This window comes from Myotis nattereri, assembly GCF_964212035.1.
Source record: "Myotis nattereri genome assembly, chromosome: 13".
NCBI lineage: Eukaryota > Metazoa > Chordata > Mammalia > Chiroptera > Vespertilionidae > Myotis > Myotis nattereri.
This window is the reverse complement of record NC_138088.1, coordinates 8,647,224-8,661,921: the sequence shown is the minus strand read 5'-3', so window position 1 is coordinate 8,661,921 and position 14,698 is coordinate 8,647,224. Positions and strand designations below refer to the sequence as shown.

Below are 14,698 nucleotides of genomic sequence, written 5' to 3'. Positions count from 1 at the left end.
TGCGGCCCCGCCGGGCGCGGCTCGGGGCTGCGAGTCCGTCCGGGTCGGGTCACCGGGGGCCGCAGCGGACGAGCCCCCCGAAGCCGCCTCTGGTGTCAGGAAGAGCCGCGGATCCGGGCAGTGGGTGTTCTTTGGAGAACGCTGTCTGCGGGTTTATTTTTATCCTCCTTGTGCCGGCTCCCTCCCGGCCGCCCGCCTAGGGGTGCAGCGCTCGGGGGGGACCTCCGGCGTGGGTTCATCTTGAAAATTGCGCTGTTCTGGAGCCACTTGCTGAGGAATCGCGTGTGAACGCAGTCGCGATGCGGCCGTTGGTGGTGGTGGTGTCGGCAGGATGAGAAGGTGGCCGTAGAGCAGGCTCGCCCTGCAGCCGGGGCCGGGGCCGGGGCCAGGGCTGGTGTGGGGCCGGGGCTGGGGCTGGGGCTGGGGCTGGCGTCCAGCCGGGGCCGCGGAGCCGGGCTGGGGCTGGTTCCCGGGCGGTGAGCGCGGCCTGTGCGTGTTGTCGCGACGGAGCGTTCGGAGACGGAGCGTTCGGAGACGGAGCGGGGACCAGTGTTTGACGGCTGAGAAGGTCACGCTCGCTTTGTGTTGTCATCTTGATAACCGTTCGTTTAAAATGACCCTGTGACTAAAACAGCGTGAAAAGCGATGTTGGGCTTCCAGCATGTATGGCTCAGAGGATGTTGACACACAGAAGCACAGTTTTAGTTCCAACCAGTTTGGAAATTACATTTTTTTTTCTTATTTTTTTTTTTTTTAAATTGAGGTGTAAGACACGAGTGAAGTCATCAGGCGCATAAATCTTCATTGTACAGCTCAGTGAATTTTTGTGTGTTTGTGAACTTGGGTCACCACCAGCTGGATGAAGTGACCCCTGCATTTGTATAGAACATTTCTGTCCCCCCAGGAATTTCCCTCCGCTTCTTCCGGTACTGGCGAATATAAATCAACCCTTCCCTCCCTGGTCTCCATTTCTTCATCTGTGCAGTGGGGGAAGTGTACCTTTTCAGAAAGCTTTTGGAAAGATGTGGCACAAATTGAGGGTTTCTGGCTGTTTTAACAGCTTCTTTTCCCCAACCTCTTGCCCCTAATCAGCCTTTGGATTTCTGTCTTCATATATTAGTTTTGTCTACTTGGGGCTTCATATGAATAATTGTACAGTATGCCCAGCACATTATGTATGGTGAGATTGGTTCATGTAGCATTGGTTCATTTTTTTTCTTTTTTGCTCTGCAATACTTGTTTGTGTGATTATACGATTACTCTTGTGTTGATGTTATATTTGTGTTTCCAATTTTTGTATATTATGTTTTGAGGACTGCTGTGGACAGTCTTGTAAACGTCTTGGTGAACATCTGTATGCGTTTCTGTCAGCTGTGAAATGTCTGAATCATCAGATAGGCAGAAAATTATCTTTAACATGAAGCCTTTTTGAAAAGGTAGAATGTCTTGTTTTAACTTCTATAATGTTAAAGATTGGTAAAAGGCATCACTATTATGATTTCAAAACTTAAGTGACTCATTATCACATTATTACTTTATTTAATCCTTGGGGTGCATCCCTGGGATGATCTTCTCCCAGACTGTTACTGCTGCTCTAACTGTCTGTTGAAGTCTGTTAGAGCTGGTGGCGATCTGTCCCTGAGGCTTGTTGTATAACACTTAGGTAAGACCTGTGTTACTCAAGTCAGTGGTTGTTAGGGGAAATGAAACACCAGAAAGATATGACTAAAAATGGATTGAAGAATCATGGGATTGCACATCAAAGAATTATTACACTGTTATTGTCATCCTACACAAGTATGAGTAGAATATATAATTGAATTATAGAGTTAGTTACAAATGTGAATTTACTACAGGATCACAGTGATTTCTAGGGTCCTACGATGCATTGATACATTTATCATGGGAATCAGCAACAAAAATCACTAAGCATTTGTGGGAAATCCGTAACATGGAAGAGATGCCCCAGGCTGAACAAACATAAGAACTAGACCTGAAACAACGGAGTCCATGTAAGAAACAGAAGAAACTTTAAAAGAAATATTCGTGTGCTAGATTTAGAAGGATATCATGCCATTTGAACGCATACAAGCTGCCCTGAAAGTAAGCAATCAGTCAGTTCTTGAATATTAAAACTTGGAAAATAGCCATAACATCGAAAAGAGATCTAGAAGAGCCATTTTACATCTCATAAGAGTTCCAGGAGGTAAAAGAAATTGGAAGAGGAGAAATAACCACAAAGAAAACAGAGATCATGAGAGTCGGAGTATCCAGGCAGAGTCTTGGACAGCTGAAGCCAGACAGAAAGACAGTATCAGTTAGGAGACAAAGTGCTGGCGAATATAAACCAACCCTTCCCTCCCTGGTCCCCATTTCTTCGTCTGTGCAGTGGGGGAAGTGTACCTTTTCAGAAAGCTTTTGGAAAGATGCGGCACAAATTGAGGGTTTCTGGCTGTTTTAACAGCTTCTTTTCCCCAACCTCTTCCCCGTGCAACTCACCTTTAAATGCCAGATTTCCCATTCCTACTTTATAATAGTAGAATGGAACCAAAATATTGTCAAAAGGAACAAGGAAATTTCTCTGAGTAGAAGTATTTGAGTTTATGAATAGAAAAGGCTGATACATTCTGATGAAATTTATGAACTTCATGGATAAATGTACACTCATAAGCTTCCAAAGAGAAGCATATGGTTACCTATAAAGGGATGGAAACCAGACTTGCAATTAGACTTTTAATCTGGACATGGAATGTTAGATGACAGTGGAGCAGTTATCTAACTAAAATGTGCTCATGGGACATATTTTGAACTCTGAATCTTATCTCTAAACTGTCATTCAGAGCAGAAGCAAAATAAGTCGTTTTCAGCCAGACCCCAGGAATACCCCAGCATGTTTACATCAAATAAAAAATAATCTAAGAAAAACAGAGATGGAGTTCAAGAAATAGTGATCAAAGAAAACAGTAAAACATTTCTCAACTCTAAGGTATTGACAACCATCGCTAAGAAATATGCAATACTAAGGAAGGATTCATAAAACAGAGTAGGTATAATAAGTCTATAATTTGGAACAAACATTCAACCTGATTTTTTTAAACTTGGTTGTGATGGTGGGAAATAGGTAAAGGCTTTTTGGAAGACTTATCCTGAGCAGGGAGAAGCTGTAGATACTGACTAATTACATGTTAGAATAAACTCTTTAAGGAAATATAACTCAGCAGTTCCATCTCCAGGGATTCATCCTATAGATGGAATAATACGTGTGGAGAGTCATGTATATATAAGGCCTTTTATACTGAAACTAGAGGCCCGGTGCACAAAAATTTGTGCACTCAGGGGAGAGGGGGGCCCCTCAGCCCGGCCTGTGCCCTCTCACAGTCTGGGACCCCTTGGGAGATAACAACCTGCTGGCTTAGGCCTGCTCCCAGGTGGCAGAGGGCAGGCCCAATCCCTAGGTGCAGCCCCTGGTCGGGCTCATAGCAGGGCCGATTGGGGAGTTGGGGCGCCGCCCCCTGTCATACACAGAGCAGGGCGATCAGGAGGTTGTGATTCCACCCTCAGTCACGCTCAGGGTAGAGCCGATTGGGGGGTTGGGGCACTATCCCCTGTCACACTCAAGGCAGGGTCGATGGGGAGGTTGTGGCGCCACCCCCTGTCATGCACAGAGCAGGGCCAATCAGGGGGTTGGGGCATTTCCCCCTGTCACTCACAGAGCAGGGCCAATCAGGGGGTTGGGGCGCAGCCCCCTGTCACGCACAGAGCAGGGCCCATCAGGGGGTTGGGGTGCCGCCCTCTATCACCCACAGAGCAGGGCCGATCAGGGGGTTGGGGTGCCGCCACTCTCACACTCAGGGCAGGGCTGATGGGGAGGTTATGGCTCTACCCCATCACACACACAGAGTAGGGCCCGTGGGGGGGAGGGGGTGTTGGGGCGCCACACCCTGTCACACACAGAGCCGCAGGGCAATCAGGGGATTTGGGCGCTGCCCCCTGTCACGCTGATCCCAGTGCCGGGAGGCCTTGTGGCTCCGCTGATCCCGGTGCTGGGAGGCATATTACCCTTTTACTATATAGCATAGAGGCCTGGTGCACGGGTGGGGGCTGGCTGGTTTGCCCTGAAGGGTGTCCTGGATCAGGGTGGGGGTCCCCACTGAGGTGCCTGGCCAGCTTGGGTGAGGGGATGATGGCTGTTTGCAGCTGGTCACACACCCTTCAGGATGGAGGTCCCCACTGGGGTGCCTGGCCAGTCTGGGTGAGGGGCTGAGGGCTGTTTTCAGGCTGGGGGTGACTGAAGCTCCCAACCGCTCTTTTTTTCTTTTTTTTTTTTTTATTCTGGGCCAGCTTTAGCTTTGAGGCCTGGCTCCAGCTCTTAGGCCTCCGCTGCTGAAAGTAGGTTCCTGGCCTTTGCTTACAATGTTGCGATCCTGCTGGCTGAAGCCAGGCAGGTTTCTGGGGTTTTGTTTAGCTTCTATGTTTGTTACATAGTTGCTTGCAGCTCAGAGGTCTGCAGCAGCAGGCGGGGAACGTTGGAGTCCTCGTCACTGAAGCAAGCAAGCCTCATGTTAGTTTCAAGCTGCCTGGCTGCCGGCCGCCATCTTGGCTGACAGTTAATTTGCATATTGCCCTGATTAGCCAATGGGAAGGGTAGTGGTCGTATGCCAATTACCATGTTTCTCTTTTATTAGATAGGATGTGTAATCGTGGCAATAGATTTGGAAGGATACACAAAAACTGGAAAGAGGAGAACTGTGCCTCTGAGATAGAAAGGAGAGGTTTCATTGTATGCCTAATACCATGGGTAACATTTTAATCACATGTATTTATTTGGGGAAAATATAAAAAATTGGGGGAAGTGTAAAAAATGTAAAACTTTAGAGCACGGGTTGCCAAACCTAGCTGGCCACTTATTTTGATCTGACCTGTTACCTAAGAGTGGTTTTTACATTTTAAGTGCTTGAAAGAAAAAGAGGAAGAATACTTTGTGACATGAAAATTATATGAAGTCCAAGTTTCAGTGTTCATTGGACCACAGCTATGATCATTCATTTACACATCATCTGTGGCTGCTTTTGTGCTACAAGATGGAGCTGACTGATTATGATGTTTACTGTCTGACTCTACCTAAAATGTTTGCTAACCCCTGGTTAGAGGACAGAAACTGGACCTCTGTATATACAGGAATTTTGCTTATGATAAGTGACATTTCCAGTTAGTGCCTGACGCACACTAAGTACTCAAAATATTTGTTGAATGAGGTGCTGTCTTATGATGATCATACTTTTATTTTTAAATACTTACAGTTGATTCATTGACATGTTAAATAACCTATGTATCGTTTTTAATATTCATAAATTACTCAAGAAATAAAATGTAATTCCCTCCTTCACAAATATTTATGCCTCAGTTTTAGTTTGTTTTCTTTTTATTTTCTGACAGTGTTCATCTTTTCCAAATAATTTTGTGACTTTGTTTTTGTTGTGTAAAAAGAAAACTCAAAACTATAAATTCAGTTGTTTAAAACTTTAATAATAATTATTCTATACAGAAAGTTTAGGAAGATTATACAGAATAGAATTTTAAAAATAAGTAGATTCAAATGGATTATTTATATTTTGCAAAAGGCCGTTGGATACTCTTATATCAGAAGTTAGTTTGGTATACTGCAGTATATGTATCCCGGAAATTATGTATGAAATAAGTATTAGTAGGACCATAAAATTATAGAATCAGAGAGAGACACATCAATTGGTTGCCTCCCACACATGTCCCAACCCGGGGGCCAGGCCAGGATCAAACCCTTGACCAGGAATCAAGCCCGAGACCTTTCAGTCCTCTGCCCACCCAGTTAAACCGGCCAGGGCACTATACATATTTAAAGCATGCAATTTGATAATTTGAATATATGTATGCATCTGTGAAATCATCACCAAATCAAAAATGATGGACATTATCAATCACTACCAAAAGTTTTTTTGTGCCCTTTTGTAATTCCTTCTTGATACCACCTCTTACACCCTACCACATCCCCACTCCCTGACTCTCCCCCCATTCCAGGCCACCACTGACTCAGTCTCCTTTCTTTCACTACAAGTTACCTTACATTTTTTAGAATTTTATATAATTGGATTTGTACAGTATGTACTCCTTTGTTGTCTAGCTTCTATCACTCAGAGTAATTTGAGTTTCACCTATGTCAAAGCTTGTATCAGTAGTTTATTCCTTTTTATTGCTGAGCAGTGATAAAGCTGCTCTGAACATTTATGTACGACTCTTTATGTGGACATATGCTTTCACTTATCTTGCATAAATATCTAGGAATGGAGTGACTTGGTTATATGGGAGGTTTATGTTTAACTTGTTAAGAAACTGTGAAAACATCTTACATTCCTGCCAGCAGTTTATGAAAAACTTCTAGTTCCTCCACATTGTCACTAACACATCAGTCTTTAATTTTAGCCATTCTAAAATTAGCCATTTTGAGTAGTGGTATCTCATTGTGGTTTAAATTTGCATTCTCCTAATGACTAATAATGTTGAACATTTTTTTTCTGTACTTATTTGAAGTTTTTGTTCAAATCTTTTGTCAATTTTAAATTGAGTTGTGTTTGTTTTGTTATAATTGTGTTATAATTGTTTTGTTTAATAGTTTTTACAATATATTTGGAATAAAAGTCCTTTATGAAATAAATGTTTTGCACATATTTTCTACAGGTCTGTGGCTTGTCTTTTCATACTTTATAAAAAAAAAAATTACACTTGACATTCAGCATTATATTAGTTTCAGGGGTACAGCATAGTGATTAGACATTTATATAACTTATGAAGTGTTCCCCCTGATAGGTATAGTACCCACCTGGCACCCTACATAGCTATTACAATATTATTGACTATTTTCTTTATTCTATACTTTATATCCCCATGATTATTTTACAATTGCTATTTTGTACTTCTTAATCCTTTTGCCTTTTTCACTCAGACCCCAAACCTAAGTGTTCATCAGTAGATGACCAGGTAAAGAAAAAGCGGTACATATATAGAATGGAATATTACTCAGCCATTAAATAAATGAAACCTTGCCATTTGTGACAGTGTGGATAGATCTAGAGCAACCGTGGGCAAACTACGGCCCGCGGGCGGCCCGTTTGAAATGAATAAAACTAAAAAGAAAAAAAGACCGTACCCTTTTATGTAATGATGTTTACTTTGAATTTATATTAGTTCACACAAACACTCCATCCATGCTTTTGTTCCGGCCCTCTGGTCCAGTTTAAGAACCCATTGTGGTCCTCGAGTCAAAAAGTTTTCCCACCCCTGTTCTAGAGAGTATTATGCCAAGTGAAATATGTCAAACAGAGAAAGACAAATACCATATGATTTCACTTATTTGTGGAATCTAAAAAACAAAACAGCCCTAGCTGGTTTGGCTCAGTGGATAGAGCGTTGGCCTGCGGACTGAAAGGTCCCAGGTTCGATTTCGGCCAAGGGCACATGTCCAGGTTGTGGGCTCGATCCCCAATAGGGGGCATGTAGGACACAGCCGATCAGTGATTCTCTCATTATTGTTGTTTCTGTATCTCCCTCTCCCTTCCTCTCTGAAATCAATAAAAAATATTAAAAAAATAAAAAAACAGTAGAGTAGATAAAGCTGAGAATCAAATCAGCGATTGGGAATATAAGGAAGCAAAATACACCCAATCAGAACAGCAAAAAGAAAAAAGAATCCAAATAAATGAAGATAGTGTAAGGAGTCTCTGGGACAACTTCAACCAATGCAGGCAGTCCTCGGGTTATGACAGACTCAACGTATGTTGTTTCGTGGTTACGTTGCCATCTCTCATTTACAGTACTTATAAAAAAAAAAGTTCCATCATTTCGACGTATGTACATATGTGCTTTATGATTTTTATTATTTACCACAAGTAAAGGTCAGGAATTGTTATCTTTTAAATTTTTTTACTATTACACTTCATTACTGCTGTGCATGTGCTCCATGTGAGTGACATAGGTGCTTATGTAGGTGAGTTCCGACTTACGGCGAAAATCGCGTTACGTCGATCGGTAGGAACAGATCTCCGATGTAGCCCAAGGACCTACTGTATTCACTTCCACTTACCACAGTCATCAAAGCCCTCTAGGGTGAGAAACAGTGCTTCTCACAGTGCTAGGAAGGCTCTTGCATCGTGGCAGTGCCAGAAGGGGAAGAGAGAGCAAGAAATTAAAAACATATTTGAAAAAATGACAGGAAACTTCCCTAACTTGGTGAAGAAAATAGACATACAAGTTCAGGAAGCACAGAGTCCCAAACAAGATGAACCCAAAGAGGCCCACATCTAGACACATCATAATTAAAATGGCAAAGGTTAAACACAAAGAGAGAATTTTAAAAAAAACAGCAAGAAAAAAGCAGTTAGTTAACTACAAGCTAGCTCCCATAAGACAGTCAGCTGATTTATCAACAGAAACTTTGCAGGCCAAAGGGAGTGACAAGAAATACTCAGAATGATGAAAAGCAAGGTCCTATAATGCAAAGCCATCACTTAGAATGAAAGGACAGATAAGAGCTTCCCAGACAAGAAAAAGCTAAATGAGTTCATCACCATCAAATCAGTATTATATGAAATGTTAAAGGGTCTTCTTTACAAAGAAAAAGAAAAAATATGAACAATAAAACAGCAATAAATACATATCTATCTATCAACAATTGAATCTAAGAACCAAAATAAATAACAAGCAGAACTGAAACAAATTCATAGATACAGAGAACTTTTTGATGGATGCCAGATAGGAGGGGGGTTGGGAGATGGGTAAAAAAGGTGAAGGGATTAAGAAGTACAAATTGGTTGTTATGGAATAGTCATGGGGATGTAAAGTACAGCATAGTCGGTAATATTCTACTAACTGTGTATTGTGTGAGATTTATCAGGATGATCATTTAGTAAGTTATTTTTAATCACTGGGGTGTACACCTAAAACTAATATAATAATATGAATCAATTGTAATTGAAAATTCAAAATGATTTTTTTAAAAAGATTTGTTAGGCAGGACCAGAGCCATGTTCAGTCTGGAGACAAGACCCTTTTGAATACTCTTCCCATTTCATTTCCCCATGAATTTGGGAGGTTTTTCAGTCTGTCTGGTGGGAACGTGCGCTATTCCTGGCCCTATATGAGTGCTGAGTTCTGTGTCCTCTAACTTTTTGTATGGTTCTTTCCTTAGCATCAATTTCTTCACATGCCTGCACTTATCAGTGCTCTGCGGAATTCCCAAAGACTGTCCTCTTCAGATCTCTGGAGTTCTCTTCTCTGTGCAGATCTCACCTCTCAGATTGTATCCTGAGAACCTAGTTGCCTTGGTCTGCTCAGACTGTCAGCTCCATCTCATCAGCTTAAGGAGTCTGTTGGGCTCTGCTTAGGTTCTGCTATGGCCTGAAACAAAGGCAGTAAGTTGGGTAATTGTTTCTTGTTTCTCCAGTGATCACTCTCTTTTATTACCAGTATTCAGTATCTTGAAACCATTGTTTCATATTTGGCGGGTTTTTTTGTTTGTTTGTTTTTGGTTATTTCAAGTGTGAGAGTAAATCTGGTCTCTGTTACTCCATCTGGGCTGTAAGAGAAAGTCTCTTTAGTCTGTTTTAGAGAGTAAGAATTGATGGCTTCTAAAGTTTTTTGCAACTCTGAGATCTTTGAGTTTGTATTCCACATCTTTAACAGCTTATTTTTTTGTCTCCACAGTATATCCCATTCTCTCCTCAGAACACTTAACTATCTGCAGTGTATGCTTAGAAGTTTGCTTGGGATTAAATCTGTGCTATGAGTGAGCCGTATTTATGATACCAACACATTGCATAGAATGATGGCAATCAAAATATAACAAAAAAATGTATAAATACAATTCTGTGGAGATCATATATATGTACTAGTGGCCCGATGCGCGAAATTCGTGCATTGGGGGGGGGGGGGAGGTAGTGTCCCTCAGCCTGGCTTGCACCCTCTCGCAATCCGGGACAGCTGGCTCCTATCCACTCACCTGCCTGCCTGCCTGATCACCCCTAACCACTCTGCCTGCTGGCCTGATCGTCCCCAGCTGCCCCCCTTCTGGCCTGATCACCCCTAACTGCATCCCTTGCCAGCCTGATCCCCCTAACTGCTCTCCCCTGTGGTCCTGATCATCCCTAACTGCCTCTGCCTTGGCCCCGCCACCATGGCCTTGTCCGGAAGGACGTCCAGTCTGATTAGCATATTACCCTTTTATTAGTATAGATAGAGGCCTGGTGCACAGGTGGGGGCCGGCTGGTCTGCCCTGAAGGGGGTCCAGGATCAGGGTGGGGGTCCCCTTGGGAGGCAGGCCTGGCCTGGGTGAGGGACTGGGGAGGTTTGCAGGCTGGCCACGCCCCCATCAGGATGAGGGGGGGGTCTCTGCAGGGGGGTATGGCCAGCCTGGGCAAGGGGCTGAGGGCCGTTTGGGGGTGATTTGCAGGCCAGGCAAGCCCCAGGAAGGTCTCCCGGTCTAATTAGCATATTACTCTTTTATTAGTATAGATAATTACAACACAATCAGATCACTATGTAAGGTTACTTTCTATAGAACCCACTTTTTTTTCATTCACAGTTTCCCCTTTTGGTAATAAATCAACATGATGAATGCATTGATGACTGACTTTTTGGTTAAATAGTGTGTTCTCACAGTGCTAGGAAGGCTCACTCCTAGGAAGTCTTAGTATTGACTTCATCTTGTTGACCACTGGGGACGGGGCAATACTGGAACCATATGATCTGAACTGAGGCCAAATTTTCCCCCCAAAAGGAAAGGGCAGGTAAATGGAAGACAGGTCTTATGGCCTTCATTAGGAAAAAAACACTCTGGATCATTTCTGTCTTATGACTATCATGATCCAGGTTTTGCCTTCTGTCTCATTTTTCTGTATTTGGCATCTAATATAACAATTACATAACTCATGAAAAGAGTACTAACAGTTTTCTTATACATGCTCAGTAATCATAAACAGCTGAACTATGTAGAAACACACAAAGAACAAATAACTTATTATGACAGTCAAACAAAATGGATTCTGAGTTCAGTATCAATCCATATGTATACAGGTTTGTCGATGTCTTGGGATAGCTGTCTACTTCTGATGTCAGCAGTTACTCACCCTAGAGGGCTTTGATGACTGTGGTAAGTGGAAGTGAGTATCAGAGATGGGTGGATGTCCATTTGTGGTTAGGTGCCTGATAAGGCCCCTTCTAATGGAGTTGAAGAGTATCTTTTATTTGATGACCTTTTCAATAATAAAATTTTAAAGTCTTTGTCTCCTGGGAATTAACTGTGAAAGGACGCAGTTACCAACTTGGCATTGTCTTGAAATGGCTCTGTCAAACCTTGGTGATAGTGTAAGATGCCTCCTTTCAGTAATGTCAGTCCATAAGTTTCTTCATCTAAGTTCAGCTTAAATGCATTGTGATGCATGAAAGAATGCAAAAACTGGAAAATGGGGAGCCAGGGAGCAGGGAAAAACCAAGCAGCTGTGTTGGGTTTTCCATAGCCCTAACTCTTCATATTTTTTCCTCTGATTTTCCTTTGCAATTTACCATAAAAGACAAGTCTTTTGACATATTTCAGGGGCCTTTCTGGAACACTTTATTTCTGTCTATATTGAGACTTTTAACCCTTAAAACCTCCAATTTCTAATGAAAACATCAATTTCTAGTGGAAAGCATTCTTTTTTTAAAAAATGTATTTTATTCATTTTTTACAGAGAGGAAAGGAGACGGATAGAGAGTTAGAAACATTGATGACAGAGAAACATTGATCAGCTGCCTCCTCCACACCCCCTACTGGGGATGTGCCTGCAACCAAGGTACATGCCCTTGACTGGAATCGAACCTGGGGCCCTTCAGCCCACAGGCCAAACCTAGTCAGGGCTGGAAAGCGTTCTTTAACTGGACATTTTATAACCTCTGAAAACATTTTATATAGACATAAAAGTCAGTTATTAACAATGACTTATTTTTGTAAAACCCAGGCAAAATAAAGACATGTTTTATTTAAAGCAATAAACTTAAGCAAGTTTTTATTTACTAAGGATTAACCTTAGATCATGTATACTTGAAAAGCATTTGAGTTAGTTTCTATATTTCTGAGAATTTTAAAATACTCAATTCTCACAAGTGGTTGGCTTTAAATTCATTTTAACAGTGTCATCCAGAGGTAGAAAATTATCTCACATTTATAACACAGATATATATAGACACAGACACAAAGAGAGAACAGTTGAATCTAAATTCTGTTTAGGAGGCATTTACAATTCATATCTGTCCTTGACAAGTCAAGTTCCAAATGACCTTCTCCCTTTTAAAATAAGGATAACCATTGATTGATTGATTGATTGATTAAAATACATTTTTATTGATTTCAGAAAGGAAGGGAAAGGGAAAGAGAGATTGAAACACCAATGATGAGAGAGGATCATTGATCGGCTGTAAAGACAGCCATTTTTAATACCACAAAAAAATTGTGTTGACACCTAAACAACATCATAGGTGATCTATTTATTTATATATTCTTTTTGAAGATTCAAGAGACCAATTAAATATGATTTTATTCACTCTGCCTAATTTTATAGCCAGCTATTCCTAATTGTGCATGCAAATAATCCTTTAAAGTATCAGAGGATCCTCATTTTGGCCATAGTTATAAATGGGAGGCTGACTGTGGTAGGCCTTGTTGGCCTGGGTGGCATGATTTCCCAAGTTAATTTTGAGATCTGTAGAGTGTGAACAAAGTTCTAGGGAAAACATGCACATCTCCAGACAAGCTAATTGCAGTGGATATCTTTATAGGACTGCTTTATACCCTAGAGAAAGTTTTTTCTCTGGAAACCCCACAAAGATTCTTTGCCACCTAAGAATACTCAAACAAGGGACAGCAAGAGCTTATCAAATGCAGCAAAAATAGTGATGCTTTCCAAGGCAGGGCCCCTCTCTCAGGCCCCCCTCTCTCAGGGTGAACCCATTTCAAGGCTCTCTGTCCTCCCAGGGTCCTGCATGCTTCTCTGGGATTGGCTGCACTACCTCACTGGCACCTTCTCTGCCTCTGGATTCGGGTGTGGAGCAACTGTTAATGGGTTGAGGAGCAAGTGTTCTTTCTCTCTCAGAGCTAAAGAGAGCTCAGTCTCTCATTTAATTAGCAAAGATTTTGTGCAGACTCTCAGTAAGCAATCCAGTCAAAAAGCTGAAATTAAAAGCAGCAACCCACTTTTTTTCCCCTCTCCCCGGGTTATCCCAACCATTATCTACCTCAAAGATTTTCTAAAAACAGTTCAAATAAAATCATGGCCTGCTACTTAAAGCAAGGAGGCCCAGGATTCACCCAAGTTCACTTGATACAAAGTGGAGAGTCTGTGGGGTACAATGAGCCCTTGCTTTACCTAGTATCGGTCCAGGGCCACAGCATGGTCCTGGGTGGGCTTCTTCGGAATTCTGTCACACTATGCCAATTAAACGCCAATGTGTAGAGAATTTTTAAGAGTTTATTTGAGCCAAACTGATGGCATACACTAGGGAGTAAGATCTCATATGCTCTCTAGATAATTTCTTAATACCAAAATTTTGTTCTGTTTTCTACATCACTTATAATTAAACAAAATTTATAATGTGTAAAATAGATGTTGTCATATTAAAGCTCAACCCACTTATAAATACACAGCCCTGCGCATGAATCCGTGTGCTAGTAGCTCGCTGCCGCCCTCCAGTAGCTCTTGGCCTGCTGCCCCGCCTTCTTGTAGCTCCACCCACCTCATAGCTTGCTGCCCTGCCCCCTCCTGTAGCTCTCCGCCCCCGCCCACTTGTAGCTCGCTGCCCCACCCTCCTGCTGATCCGTGATCCTGTTGTTATATGCTTCATGGCATAACAACCACTTGCATATTACATCTTTATTATATAAGATTTTATGTGGAAATCTTATAAATATACATGTATATATAATTGTAACACAAAAGTATATGCGATATACACTGCTATTTCAGTGGTGAATTAAATTTTTCAAGCTACTTCGCTATCATTTGGTTAACTAAAGCAATAAATGGCTAAGGGTACCCATTGTTTGTGGTCTACTAACCATAAGAAGTTTGACTCTATCCTACATTTTATACATATATGTTCCACAAAAAACACACAGTACCGCATCTTTCACAGAAAGCATCCAGGCTTTCCTAATCAGTAAGAAAGTGACTAGGACTCCTGTTCCTGGTGATCTTCTTCCATAGGTCCTGCTGCACTGGTAGAGAACATCTGTTAAAAGCCTCCTGTGCTATTACGTATCCTTCTTGGCAAACACTTCATTAGAATGGAAGTTCTCTCTGTCTCCTGACAGCTAAGTTTAACCATCTTTACTTCTAGAGTTAAGAATCCTTTGTTCAGAGAGAAACACGGGAGAGCTCACACAGCTGGTTGTGGTATGGATGGTACCATGTAATTTTGTAAATTTATAAAAGGTTTTTTATTTTTTTCCCTGCAAAAAAAACCACAACAAAACAAAACAAAAAACATTAAAATGTTCATGTTTTTTCTTTATATAGACTCTAAGCCTTTCCAGAAGTGTAGGAAATCTGTTACTCTGAAAGAATTATGTGATCTAATGCTCAAATAATCTACTGGAGGATTTTGGATGTAAAAATGTTTCTTAATGTGTTTTTCAGAT

General features: G+C 41.7%; 1 protein-coding gene across 1 annotated transcript in view; it reads left to right on the top strand.

Annotated features, from left to right (window-relative positions):
• CSGALNACT2 (chondroitin sulfate N-acetylgalactosaminyltransferase 2) overlaps positions 1-14,698 on the top strand; it is a 39,878-nt gene that overhangs the window by 124 nt on the left and 25,056 nt on the right. Inside the window, exon 2 of the mRNA XM_081104454.1 lies at positions 11,101-11,176. The gene's annotated coding sequence lies outside the window, so the exon portion shown is untranslated. The remainder of the gene's footprint in view (positions 1-11,100; positions 11,177-14,698) is intronic.